Source organism: Myxocyprinus asiaticus, chromosome 10 (assembly GCF_019703515.2).
Source record: "Myxocyprinus asiaticus isolate MX2 ecotype Aquarium Trade chromosome 10, UBuf_Myxa_2, whole genome shotgun sequence".
NCBI lineage: Eukaryota > Metazoa > Chordata > Actinopteri > Cypriniformes > Catostomidae > Myxocyprinus > Myxocyprinus asiaticus.
This window is the reverse complement of record NC_059353.1, coordinates 47431534-47447218: the sequence shown is the minus strand read 5'-3', so window position 1 is coordinate 47447218 and position 15685 is coordinate 47431534. Positions and strand designations below refer to the sequence as shown.

General features: G+C 37.9%; 1 pseudogene; it reads left to right on the top strand.

Moving 5' to 3' along the window:
* Nucleotides 1-15685, top strand: part of LOC127447607 (tetratricopeptide repeat protein 21B-like) — a 46050-nt pseudogene that overhangs the window by 26211 nt on the left and 4154 nt on the right.

Sequence of the window (15685 nt, the reverse complement as noted above, 5' to 3'; positions counted from 1 at the left end):
CTGAATTCAAATTGTAACCGTAAACTCAACATCAATATTTTAAGCTTATTTTAATTTTAACAACTAAAAAAACACAATTGTCAATATAAATGTAACAAAAACACCATATTTTGTGATTAGTTTCCTGCTGTACAAACTTCAAAGTGGTTTCAGAATGAAAGCATATGCTTTAGGTGTATGAAGACAAAACTGTCCTTCAACACACTTCTTATTGAGTTCTGCTGACATTTCAGTTATTTGTTGATTTTTCCCCTCCACTCAAACATAGACTAAAGAAAGTGAAAGCTGCATTAGTCATTAAAACCAGAGTTATTATTGTTTTTAATAATAATTAAAAAAAATGTCTACTTCATTTTCAATGTGTCCTTTCAGTTTAGTTTTATCGAAAATGATCCCTATCTAAAGAAGTAATATATACGATAGGTTATATATATAATATATATGAGATTTCTTTTTTGTCTCTATCTGATGACTGGTTTGGGAAAATAATGAGTCAACCCAGTAGTAATTAGCACTCGCTGAGAAGTTACATCTCACGACTTGACTGCAAATTCTACATTCGAAAACACTGGTAAAGCCCACTGCTAATATTAGGGCCATTTAACACGGACATGATTGTTAATTCATGGAAAACGTGGGGCAGTTCTACGCACTGCTTGTGCATCTAAAACCCTGATGCGTCCGTGTGTCATTGTTTAAAAAAATAAGAGGTATCATAAAAATGTATTTAGTACTACCTTGAAGAAGCTATTTGACAACAGATACTCAAATATATTCCACAAGACAAAATGGTAACTGAATTTAAACAAGTGATCCTGTTCTAAAGTTTACATTCCCTTTGTTCTAAAAGGATTAGTTCACCCAAAAATCAAAATTCAGTCATTGTTTACTCACCCCTGTGTTGTTATAACTCCATATGATTTTCATTCTTTTTCTTAACACAAAAGTAGAAATTGTGGGGGGGGGGGAGATTGTGCTCAGTGATGTCACACAATGGCAGTTTATGGTGACCACCTCTTCAAGCTTCAAAAATTGTTCTCAAGGAATACGATAAGGTCTGGTGAGAAACAAACCGTAATCTGATGTATGTATTATTAAGTGAAACTCTTGACCGACCGTTGATCTCCTTTGTGCATTCATGAGACAGACTGCACGTGAGCTTTAGAGCTACTGGCACGAGAGCAAACCCTTTAATATGGTGTGTTGCTTTCTCAATGATTAATGACTGTTTGTGCAATAATTCTTCATGAGTCCCTGCTTTGTCCTGAGCTTTGAAGCTGTCCACTTTTCTTAAGAAAAATACTGTACAGTCTTTGGTTTCCCAGCATCTTCTGCACATTTGAGTTCTTCCCAACAGTGGCTAAATGGTATAGACATCCAGCTTTTGACACTTAGGACAATTGATGGACACATACACAACTATTACAAAAGGTGCAAACATTCATTGATGCTCAAGAAGGCAACACAAGAACCAAGGGGATGCAAACGCTTGAACAGGATGATTTGTGTAAATTACAGTACATTTTGTGTAATGTAGCTTTTGAAAGGAAGTACTACATAAAATATATACTCTTTTAGCTCTTATATTTGCATACATTCTGAAAGGGGTGTGAAAACGTATAGGCCTGAAACAAAAGAGGTATGCAAACTTCTGCAATATATAGTTTGTGAAAATGTATATTTTATTTAATATTTTGTTTTTCACTATTTAACCACATTTTAGTTTTTTTTCATTTACAAATTCCACGTAGCCTATTCTATCCTCTATCCTAATTTCATATTGCATGTGTAATTATGAGTAGACTTGTCATGTCAGGTACACATTTTAACACAAAATTCACAACCCTGAGTCGCACAAGGTTAAAGTCTCAAAAATGACTGAATTATGTTCATTTATTTCTGCGATAATGGAATAGTTCACTGTAAAAATTACATTCTGTCATTATTTATTCACGTTCATGTCGTTCCAAACGTGTATGCTGTTTAGGAACACAAAAGAAGAAAATATATTTCATACATAGTGACCATGCCAAGCTCCAAAAAGGATCAAAAACCCCATAGGAGTAGCCCATATTACATGTGTGCTATATATTCCAAGTCTTCTGAAGTCATAGATTTGAGAGCTGCTGTAGAGTGGAAGATTTTCAGTGAATAATGACATAGATTTTGGTCTGTTCCTGAAGATTTGGAATGCATCATTTATGCTGTTTTTCTTGTCCTTTTTGGAGCTCGACAGCCGTTTTCACGATGAACTGTCATTGCATAAAAAAGAGCTGTCTGAATGTTCTTAAAAATGTCTCCCTTTGTGTCCACAAAAACACTATGCATATGAGTTTTAAACGACATGAGATCGAGTAACTATTCCTTCAATTTCTCGCCTATAGTAATTGATGTTATTGTTCTAAAATTGTAGGCCATCTTGTCCATAAACACCTTCCTTGTCTGTGATCGTCAGGTGAGAGATGTCCAGGCGAAGGTTCTGAAGCACGTTCAGATAGAGCAGCACTGACTCTGCGCCCGCGCAGAAGCAGCTCGCCGCAGAAATCTGTGCTGAAATTGCAAACACTGCAGCAGCCAGCGCGGCTACGAACAAGCCGTCAAGTTCTACAAAGAGGCACTTGTGTACTGTGAAAGTGACAGCAAGGTCAGTGAGAGCCGCATCAGTGAGTCCAGTGTGTCGCTCTCTCTGCAGCTGGAACTGCGATTCAGTTGTGTGTGTGGTGCTGCATTTAAACAGCACTGACCTGCTTCTTTGCTCTGCAAATAATCACACAGTGCAGTATATTTAAAACATTAAGATTACATCCCTGGTGATAAGCCAGAAGAGGTATTTCTACCTCTTAGAAGTACCTCTGTATTTCTGTAAATTTGTCTAAAGTAGTGGTGGTATATTTTTGATTGTATCTAATATTTAACATATTATGTTGTCATTATGCTACTTTGTCAAACATTTAACTATCAGCATAAATTCTGGTCCACATTGCAGCTTATTCTCGCCAAGAACCAAAACTTATGCTGCATTTATATTACTAGCAGCAGTGTTTTAAAATGAGTTTGTTGTGGGTGACGTAACGGAAGGTTGTCAACTCAATCATTAACACTCTTCGATTAGCCGAGTTCTCTAGGTCAAGAATGTCCAAGAACCGGAGAAATTTCACCAAGTGAACACTTTAGCCAAACAAAAAGGTCAGTGAATTTCGTCATATTTTTTTTTTGTTTTTTTTGCCAGAATTAAAAGAAGCCTGTTCGCCAGAAACTATTTAGCCCGAGACAGAGCTCTAGTAATAAAATGATTGGGAGAAATTGGACCATCAAATATGACGGATGTAGAAATGGAAGTCCCGCCTTACAGGTAAAAGAGCCAATTACCTTTTTAGATACAGACATTGCCTGTCAATCAACTCGAGAACGCGCATGCACATTAGCTGGACCAGCCTGAAAAATAGCATTATTGGCGTGATCTGAGCTAAAGAAGCACAATTTATGATACAGTTTTTTTTGCCAGACTTAACTGCTGATTTGAAATATGTTCTTTGATCATAATCTTGACCAACCATTTTGGAGATTTCAGTAGAAATCTCCCCATTCAAGTAGATAGGAGCTGTACTTTTATGCTGCTTGTATCCTTAAAAAAATAGCTGCTCATGAGCTTTCAAAGATTCACGCAGAGTGGACTAATTTGCCTTGAAAGGGACTTTGTTGTTTGCCCGGTCTAAATGACATATAAAGCGACCAGCCACAATTCATTTTGTTTTAATGTGGAGTTCAGGGGTGGGTTCATCTGAAATAGTTGATACCACAATAATAAACCCATGCAGAAAAACTCAAATAATTGGACATTAGTGTTGGTCTACGATCAGTTGAACAGAAAACAAAGAATTATTGGAAACGTGTGTATTTTAATAATCTGTTTCATCATTTTTATCATATAACAACAAAATTGCTACCTACATGTTGGTTACACCACATGACCTTGATTTGTTGACAGACATTTGACAAATATTGATCATATTTTAAAATAAAAAATGTCACTGCATTTTTTTTTTAAGAAATTATAATAATAATAGATTATTCTGCACTACTCATGTCAACATTTATTTTTTCAAGAATTTCAGCTTTTAATTTTTTTTACTATCTCCAGACGGTTGCACGACATGACATTTGTTACTTTAAGCCCCAGAAAAAAATATGACTTTGAACTCAGTAATTGAAAACTTGTTCATCATTTGTATGAATTGCTTTTGTAATGTATTTTTGAATAATTTATTAGATGTGGACAAAAAAATTTAGCGTCACGTCATTGACTCATATGCTTTTATTTTATGAGCTCTGGTTTTCACAGCAAGGACAGTTGTACAGTTTTCTATGTGGCCTATCTTTTATATGTTTGATACATGTTTAAATAAAAAAAAAAAAAAATATATATATATCGAATATTTGATCGAAGTTTGGTCTTTTGCTATGTTTTTGTTATTTTGCACATTATCATCAAGAAAAATATATAATTATTTTCCTTGACTAAAATTATATGCCATTAAATCTGACTACATTTAATTAATATTACATGAAAAAAACATTATCTAATTTAAAAGGACATTTTCGTCAAAAGACTAAAACAAAAATCTCTGAAAAAATTTACAGATTGTGCATCAGGCTGTGGGCTGAGGCTAGTATATACATCTTGCTGCAAGGATATTTGCCTTCTAGTTTTGCGGTTCTTTATTTTAACATGCAAGGTAATATATCGAACAACAATAACAAAAAAGCATACATTACTGCATAAAATGTTAATGCTACTGAGTGAAACCATATCAAACAGACAGAATATAATAATACTTTTAAAAAGAAGTGCAGATTTTAATGTCCCTCTTGTCGAACGGCTATGGAAGTGTATGTATGTGTGTGTGTGTGTGTGTGTGTGTGTGTGTGTGTGTGTGTGTATAATCAGGTGATGTTGGAGCTGGCGCAGTTATATCTAACTCTGGATGATGTTGAGGCCTGTCAGCAGCAGTGCAGTGCCATTCTGAGGAACGACGCAGTCAACAGGCCACCACACTGGTAAGTTCATGAATAGATGACTTTCTGCAGTATAGCTGCTAAAGTAAATGTACAGTGTTTTAAATTAATTTTAGATATTATTTTTGGAAACAAGCCAAAACAAATCAAAAATGTATTTTGTTGCAGTGTATAATGGGGCGAAGACAACCTTTCTCACCTTTTTGTTCACTTCAGTTCAAACTCTCTCTTATTAATAAAGCTGCATATTGCCAATTTTCTTCACGGTAAGAAAAACACAGTGACACATATATTATGATTCAATAATTCGCAAGCCATCACGTTATAATCTAGCTGCATTAAGCATGCACGCTCAAGGGATGAGCGTCCACGTGACAGAGTGTGCATCAGCCGGGTGCAGTTTCAATCTCTCCCCCTTAGATCGGGACACTTTGTGCAACTCATAGAAGAGGCACTGACTGCACAGAGAAATGCCAGTTTCAGAGTTTGTAGTTATTTACATGACCTGCTTCTGTATTATTTGAACTTTAATAAAGCTATAACGCATTAAATATAACTGCATTTAAGATGTAACACCGCCGGGGTGTTTCCTTTAAAGACGCTCTGACACGCAAGTTTTGCTTCAGTGGAATGGCAACTCCGGCTCTGCTGTATTTCACAACGAGAGTGCTTCTGTATTTACTTATTTTTTTTTTTTGAATAATTCCCTCAAACTTTGCAATCTACATCACCTGAAGCTGTTTGGAAACTTTAGAGTGCAACTGGATGATGAGTTGTGTCTTCTTCCTCTCCTCAGTCAGGCGCGAGCTGCAGTGCCGTTCTCACGTGCCATCATTAGAGTTTCATTTGAGCTCATGTTACATTATATGAGATCAAATGACTATTCGACAATGAACATTTTTGTCGACGTTGTCGATAACACCGACTAATCGTTTCAGCCCTAATGACCACCCACATTCAGGCTTGGGGAGTAACAGAATACATGTAATGGGATTACGTATTTAAAATACAAAATATAAGTAACTGTATTCCACTACAGTTACAATTTAAATCATTAGTAATCAGAATACAGTTACATTCAAAAGTATTTTGATTACTGAAGAGATTACTTTGCATTTTATTGTCATTTGTTTCATTTAATATTTAGTCCTTTCAGATGGAAAACATTTATACATATAAATGATGTGATCCAAAGTGCATTTGAACAGCGGTGAAACACTTTCTTATGATGTGTTACATTCATACGAGCAGACAGAGAAGTAAGTTTGAAGTAAGTTTGGAGCAGAAGAAATAAAAATAAACCTTGTGTAAACTGTCAGTTTTACGCTAAGCTAAAATGCTATTTCTAGTCATTTTACATGCACATGTTACCAGACACGATCATATTTTTTTATCAAGAAAATCCACGTTGGATCATAATTTATTTTTTCTAGTAAGACCTTTAATATTAGGGCAAAAACTTCTTATCATGATGGCGCCACGGATGGCCGCCTCAGTGTGGAGCGCTTCTATTGTTTTGTAGTTTTTGTTTGTTTGTCCTGTGTTTAGTAATCTTTTTCCAGTCAGTTTTACCAGAGACGAACTGCTGAATATTCGACAGCATATACCAGTCAATCTTTTCCCGGATTTTGAATATTCGGACGTTTTATTTGACATTTTAGTCAGAGGCGCGGCTGTGTTGTTTAAACACGCTATGAGACGCAGGCGAGGGAGATGAGCAGGTGCGCTGGACAAGCTCCGTCGGCAGGGCTTTCGAACAGCGCTGCCGAGCATTCATCTAGCAAATCTCTGCTCTCTTCCTAACAAAACGGACGAACTACATCTCCTCACCCACACAAACAAGGACTGTTCAACCTCTGCTGCCTTGTGCTTCACAGAAACCTGGCTGAGTGAAGCCATTCCGGACAGCACCTTACATCTGCCGGGCTTTCAGCTGTTCAGAGCAGATCGCATCGCGGAGTTAACGGGGAAAACGAGAGGCGGTGGAACATGCTTTTACATCAATGAAAGTTGGTGAACAGATGTAACAACGTTAAAGAAGATGTGCTGTCCTAATTTGGAAGCGCTCTTTATTAACTGTAAGCCTTTCTACTCGCCACGGGAGTTTTCCTCGTTTATCCTGGTGAGTGTGTATATCACGCCAAACGCGTGTTTGAATGCCGTGCTGCAACAGCTGGCTGATCAAATCACAGACACAGAACAACAATACCCGGACTCAGTTATTATTATTCTTGGGGATTTTAACAAAGCAAACCTCACACGTGAACTGCCCAAATACAAACAGCACATTACATGCCCAACCAGAGACAGAAATATACTGGATCATTGTTACACAACAATAAAGGATGCATATCGCTCTTTTCCTAGAGCAGCTTTGGAACTATCTGATCACTGTCTGGTTCATCTTCTTCCAACCTACAGACAGAAATTAAAATATGTTAAGCCAGTAGTAAGGACTGTAAAGAGATGGACCAATGAATCAGAGCTGGAACTACAAGCCTGCTTTGACTGCACGGATTGGAGTGTTTTTGAGGCTGCAGCCACAGACCTGGACGAGCTCACAGATACTGTTACATCATATATATCAGTTTCTGAGAGGATATGTGCATTCCTACTAGGACTTATTTAACGTTTAACAACGACAAACCATGGTTTACAGCGGAACTCAGGCAGCTTCGTCAGGCCAAAGAGGATGCTTACAGAGTTGGGGATAAAGTCTTGTACAATCATGCCAGGAACACACTGAATAAGGGAATCAGAGTGGCTAAAAGAAGATACTCTGAGAAGCTGAAAAACAAGTTTTCAGCTAACGACCCTGCATCGGTGTGGAGTGGCATGAAACAACTTACGAATTACAGGACTCCTACCCCCAACCCTGTGGTGGACCAACAACTGGCTGACGACCTGAATGTGTTCTACTGCAGATTTGAAAGGCCCAATGTCACACCCCACACCACTCTGACCTTCACTTCACACAAACACCAACACCTTCTGCAACCCCCCTCCTCCGCTCTCCTGCTACTCAACCTGCACTTAAGATCTGTGAAGATGATGTGAGCTGTGACTTTCGAAAACAAAGGATAAGGAAAGCACAGGGCCCAGATGGCGTTTCACCTGCATGTCTTGGATCCTGTGCTAACCAGCTGGCCTCTATCTTCACACAAATCTTCAATAGATCACTGGAGCAGTGTGAAGTCCCATGCTGCTTCAAACGTTCCACTATCATCCCCATCCCAAAGAAACCAAAAATCACAGGACTTAATGACTACAGACCTGTCACCCTGATGTCTGTGGTCATGAAGTCATTTGAAAGACTGGTGCTGGCCCACCTGAAGGACATCACTGGACCCTTTCTATATCCCCTTCAATTTGCTTATCGAGCAAACAGGTCTGTGGATGATGCAGTCAACATGGGATTGCATCATATCCTGCAACAACTGGACAGACCAGGGACATATGCAAGGATCCTTTTTGTGGACTTCAGTTCGGCTTCCAACACCATCATCCCAGCTATTCTCCGGACTAAAATACACCAATTCTCTGTTCCCACGTCTATCTGTCAGTGGATTACCAGCTTTCTGACAGACAGGCAGCAGCTTGTGAGACAGGGGAAACTCACTTCTAGCACCTGTACAATCAGCACTGGTGACCCCCAGGGATGTGTGCTCTCCCCACTACTCTTCTCCCTCTACACCAATGACTGCATTGCCAAGGACCCCTCTGTCAAGCTTCTGAAGTTAACAGACGACACCACTGTCATCGGCCTCATCCGAGATGACGATGAGTCTGCATACAGAAGGGAGGTTGAACAGCTGGCTGTCTGGTGCAGTCAAAACAACATTGAGCTAAACACGCTCAAAACGGTGGAAATGATTGTGGACTTTAGGAGGAACACCCCAACACTGTCCCCCCTCACCATTCTAAACAGCACTGTGGCAGCAGTGGAGTCATTCAGGTTCCTGGGCACTACCATCTCACAGGACCTGAAGTGGGAGACCCACATTGACTCCATTGCGAAAACGGCCCAGCAGAGGTTGTACTTCCTTCGCCAGTTGAGGAAGTTCAACCTGCCACAGGCACTGCTGATACAGTTCTACTCAGCAGTCATTGAGTCTGTCCTCTACACTTCAATAACTGTCTGGTTTGGTTCAGCTACGAAATCAGACATCAGAAGTCTACAAAGGACAATTCGGACTGATGAGAGGATTATTGGTTGCCCCTGCCCTCCCTTCAAGAACTATACACTTCCAGAGTAAGGAAAAAGGCTGGAAAAATCACTCTGGAACCCACACACCCTGCCCACTACCTTTTTGAACTGTTGCCTTCTGGCCGACGCTTCAGAGCTCTGAGCACCAGAACAGTTTTTTCCCCCAGGCTATCCATCTCATGAACAGTTAAAACTGCCCCTTTGAGCAATAATTAATGTGCAATACACAGCTTAGTCTTTTTATATTATCCAACACATCCTACCTCTTCTGCCATTACATTCCCTTGCACTGTACATAACTGATTTGTATTTAGATTTGCACTACGTATGTGTATGTGTGTGTGTATGTATGTACAGGTGCATCTCAATAAATTAGAATGTCGTGGAAAAGTTCATTTATTTCAGTAATTCAACTCAAATTGTGAAACTCGTGTATTAAATAAATTCAATGCACACAGACTGAAGTAGTTTAAGTCTTTGGTTCTTTTAATTGTGACGATTTTGGCTCACATTTAACAAAAACCCACCAATTCACTATCTCAAAAAATTAGAATATGGTGACATGCCAATCAGCTAATCAACTCAAAACACCTGCAAAGGTTTCCTGAGCCTTCAAAATGGTCTCTCAGTTTGGTTCACTAGGCTACACAATCATGGGGAAGACTGCTGATTTGACAGTTGTCCAGAAGACAATCATTGACACCCTTCACAAGGAGGGTAAGCCACAAACATTCATTGCCAAAGAAGCTGGCTGTTCACAAAGTGCTGTATCCAAGCATGTTAACAGAAAGTTGAGTGGAAGGAAAAAGTGTGGAAGAAAAAGATGCACAACCAGCCGAGAGAACCGCAGCCTTATGAGGATTGTCAAACAAAATCGATTCAAGAATTTGGGTGAACTTCACAAGGAATGGACTGAGGCTGGGGTCAAGGCATCAAGAGCCACCACACACAGACGTGTCAAGGAATTTGGCTACAGTTGTCGTATTCCTCTTGTTAAGCCACTCCTGAACCACAGACAACATCAGAGGCGTCTTAACTGGGCTAAGGAGAAGAAGAACTGGACTGTTGCCAAGTGGTCCAAAGTCCTCTTTTCAGATGAGAGCAAGTTTTGTATTTCATTTGGAAACCAAGGTCCTAGAGTCTGGAGGAAGGGTGGAGAAGCTCATAGCCCAAGTTGCTTGAAGTCCAGTGTTAAGTTTCCACAGTCTGTGATGATTTGGGGTGCAATGTCATCTGCTGGTGTTGGTCCATTGTGTTTTTTGAAAACCAAAGTCACTGCACCCGTTTACCAAGAAATGTTGGAGCACTTCATGCTTCCTTCTGCTGACCAGCTTTTTAAAGATGCTGATTTCATTTTCCAGCAAGATTTGGCACCTGCCCACACTGCCAAAAGCACCAAAAATTGGTTAAATGACCATGGTGTTGGTGTGCTTGACTGGCCAGCAAACTCACCAGACCTGAACCCCATAGAGAATCTATGGGGTATTGTCAAGAGGAAAATGAGAAACAAGAGACCAAAAAATGCAGATGAGCTGAAGGCCACTGTCAAAGAAACCTGGGCTTCCATACCACCTCAGCAGTGCCACAAACTGATCACCTCCATGCCACGCCGAATTGAGGCAGTAATTAAAGCAAAAGGAGCCCCTACCAAGTATTGAGTACATATACAGTAAATGAACATACTTTCCAGATGGCAAACAATTCACTAAAAATGTTTTTTTTATTGGTCTTATGATGTATTCTAATTTTTTGAGATAGTGAATTGGTGGGTTTTTGTTAAATGTGAGCCAAAATCATCACAATTAAAAGAACCAAAGACTTAAACTACTTCAGTCTGTGTGCACTGAATTTATTTAATACACGAGTTTCACAATTTGAGTTGAAATACTGAAATAAACGAACTTTTCCACGACATTCTAATTTATTGAGATGCACCTGTATATATATTCATATATGTGTATATGTATGTGTGTATGTATGTATGTATGTATGTATATATATATATATATATATATATATATATATATATATATATACACACACACACACACACACACACACTACCGGTCAAAGGTTTTGCAACACTTACTCATTCTTTTTTTTCTTTCACATTTTAGAATAATAGTAAAGTCATCAAAACTATGGAATAACATAAATGGAACTATGGGAATTATGTTGTGACTAAACAAAATCCAAAATAAATATGATAAATGAGAATATGTATTAATTCATTGATTAAATTGACATATTTGACATAAATGAGTTCGAATGAGTCTGTTTTAAATGGTTAGACAAAAAATGCAAATTCAGGGGGGAACTATTGCCTTTTTAATGTAAAAGTACATTTCTGACACTGAGTTGGATAGATATTATTCCTAAATGCCAGAAGAGCTAATGATAAAAGAAAAATATGTGAAAGTTCATCAAATATTGTGCTTTTTCTAGCTGTGTGTAGCACCTGCCGCTCTGCAGATCCTTCTGAAGAATCCCAAAATTAGAAACGAGCGACTGAAGTGTATTTTTAACAAGAACCCTAATAATTTCAATCTGATCTTCCCAGTTTGAGCGGCACATTTCAGAAGGATGTGGCAGTTAAAAAATACCTGTATATTAGATTTGACAGAATACCTGCAGCTTGCAAGTACACAAGCGCTGTATCTCATTTCACATGGCCGAGAGGAATTAGTCATGAAAAACTAAATTATTACAGGTTTGCAAGAAACTTTACATAATAAAAATGTATGATATGACCTCTTTAAAAAGCTCTTCACTATATTGTCGTCACATTCGTATATACGTATATATACACATAAGTCTTTTTGATGGCTTTGCATGCGTTTGGTGATATTTTGCGTACTTCTGTGTTTATTGTTAGATGATGGCAGATCCAGTTCAGGAAGCAGGACTATGAACAGGCTGTGTTTCATTTCCAACAGCTTCTGAAGAGAAAACCAGGTGTGACCTTCATCTCATGACCTCATGACATATCATGATCTTATGACATCTAGCCATCTAGCTCTTCTTCCAGATCTTGATTAGACTGGTGGGGAGAACCAAGCAAACAGGAAACTCAATGAACTAAATTAATCTCTTCCCGAGACAACTACCCCACACTGTCACGCCTCATCGATCTACTGTGCAGAGCTGGGAAACTGGAGGATGTTTCACGGTTCTTAGAGATGGCAGAGAAACACTCACAGAGGGCAAATCTGAGCCTGGATACAACTAATGCAAGGGGCTTTATCTGTGGTAAGACTACAAAATAAAATACTAGAGTATTAATCAACATTTTGAAACAAGTTTCAAATTTCATAAAGAACATGAGGCCTATATTTTAGGACCATTAAGATTGTTTTGCATTATGACATTATTTTCATGACAATTGAGCACATTTAAGCACATTTTTACTGAATTACAGTAAAAATTCAATCAAAATAAATTAGAGGCAGTACAACAAAAACCTCAGTGATATGTACTTTACAATATGTTTTTTCATGCATTTAATTAATGGGTCATTATCAAAATATGGTGACAAACATGTCTCTTGACTTTTCAGTTATAAAAAAGAATTAAAAGGCATCATTCTATAACCTAACATTTTATTATTTAATATGAAATTATTTGACTCTATATTGTTTTTACACATTTTTTAGAAAATATACTGTATTTGAATTTGTCAGTTGCCTGAAAAACCATTTCCCCATTCATCTGATACACCACTTCTATGAAATGTGCAGTTATTTAGGTTTATTTCTTACTCATTTTAACAAGGTCAAGTATTAGTGCAAGGCCTAACAAGTGTGCAAAATAGCAGAACAATAATTCAAATAATTTAAAAGAATGTTTGTCCCTAGATTTTATGTCATTTGTGTTATGTTAAAAAGCAAAACACTGTGGAAAATAATTTTCAAGGTCAAAGTTCAGAGGAAGACGAGGCTGCTCAAATTTGCATATAGGGATTTTCCCACCATGTTGAAGGTTATTTATTTGCATTTTAACATGGTTCATTTAAATATGTCATTGGTGTTACATTGTTTAATTTTCATGTGAAATATTTTTTATTGAAAATGTATTTAATGGTATGATTTCTTTATTTTAGTCTGATCAGTGGTGTATGTTTTGTGATGCTATTAACACCATCATAGAAAATAATCTTTTAAGAGAATTTGTCACTGCTGTTATCATCACTGGTGTTACAACACTTGCTTCATTCGTGAACAACAGTCAAGTTTTCCGTTATGAATAAAAACAATGTCAAGATGTTAAAAATGTTTACCGTCAGCTTTTATGGGCGAAAACTGAACTGAATTTTAAATCTTAATATTTGTTAAGTCGGAAAGTATTTTATTTATTTATTTATTTTTTGGAGAATGATGATAATTGAGGAATAGTTCACCCAAAAATAAAAATTCTGTCATTATTTACTCACCCTCATGTCTTTCCAAATTTCTTTCTTAGGCAAGTCATGTTTTTCAAGTATTTATTTGTATAGCGCTTTACAAATGCACATTGTTTCAAATCAGCTTTACAGAAAATAGTAGAACACAAATGGAAATATTTTAACTAATATTCCAGTCTGTCTTTTCAAAACATTGGCAGTGGATATTGACTCATTTGAATCTTAAAAACAACCCAAAAGTATAATAAAAGTAGTCAATGTGACTCGTGTGTCATATTCCAAGAACTTAAGGTGATTTTAGCGATAAACAACGTAAATTTTTGTGTAAACACGCGTGCCACTTTAAATGAGCTTCTCTCATAAAACTCATGAACATGCAACGGACGTCAAGATTTTCACAGAAAGATGACTGAAATTACAGGTTGTTTCTTACCATAACCTATCGTGTGTCTTTAGAAGACTTGGAATGTGACGCACGAGCAGAAACTGAACTTTTGACTGAATGTTAGGAGTGAATGCACTTGGCTGCATAGAGAGCTATAAGATGCTCCCTGGCTCCCTATTTAGTGAGTGACTTAACCTCCATTGTGCTGTCTGTCTGCACTGGTCTCAAAACAGTTTGAAATGCACTTTATTTTCATCCACATAAAGCCTCTGATATTGTTTTTTCTTAATGTGAAAATGCACTGTAAATATAAAATTTCTAATGAAAGCCTAGTGCTGTTGTCCATGTTAGTGTACATTGTGTTTAACAGTGTGGTGTTTCGCAATAAATCACTCAAATTAAAAAAATGGCATATCGAATGAAACTAGAGACTCTAATCTTTTGACTCAAACAGGTTTCAATGTAAAAACTTAATTAGGTTTCTTACCAGATGTAGTTTTGTTGGCATTTCTCCCAAAGATCAACTCCGCTGTGATCAGCGCCATGTTGTTTTGTCACATGACTCTGTACATCAAAAGTTTAACCCTTTACTGACAGCCCAGAGTCTCCTGAACTGAGATCAGTCGGTTTAAATGAAATAACTGGAAACTATGAGTTGCGTAGCAAAGCCAAAATACAATGTCCACACATGTGGACGTGGGGTCGCACGAAGTTAAGCTTTAAAGTGAGTCACTATCCACTGCCATTGTATTGCAAAGACGCAAGGGGATCAATATTAAAGCATCTCTTTTTGTGTTCCACATAATAAAGAAACTCATACAGGTTTAGAACAACATGAAGGTGAGTGAACTATCCCATTAGCAGGGTTATGCTTAATATCACAACGCAAAACAAAACCATAATTCACCCAATATTGTTCTTCTGTTTCTCAGGTACACCTGTGAACCTAACGATGGGTTGCGTCACTTTAACAAAGCTCGTAAGGACAACGACTGGGGTCAGAATGCAGTGTACAACATGATCGAGATTTGCCTCAACCCTGATAATGAGACTATTGGAAGAGAGGTGTTTGAAAATCTGGACGGAGACATGGGGTGAGTCCTGATCTGATCTTTACGATACACTCATTTATTGACACTTCAAAATGCACATTTGATACTTTTTACTATATTTTAAAAATCAGCCAGTTTCACTAATGGTGCGATTGGTTGTTTGTGATCAGGAACTCTACAGAGAAGCAGGAGTCTGAGCAGCTGGCCGTGAGAACAGCAGAGAAGCTCTTAAAGGAGCTGAAGCCGCAGACTCCTGCAGGGCATGTGCAGCTGCGCATCCTGGAGAACTACTGCTGTCTGGCCACCAAACAGAAAACGTGGAATGAGCTCTTAATGTGTTCATCAAGATCGCAAACAGTGAGGTTGTGTGTATTAAATACACTCACACACCCACACATGCACACACCTTTTGTATTTACCTGGACTCACACCCTTAAGGCAAACTTAGATGATATTCAGTAACCTTTTGTTAGTTCTAAGTTGCATTTGCTGTCTTTTTTCTGAGCAACATTTTTTGCAACAAGAAATGATTCCAAACCGTATAACTTTCTTCCATGAAATGTCTTCAATGAAACACTATTTTGTGCTATATCTTGTCCATCAGAATATGCACTTCAATAAGTGTA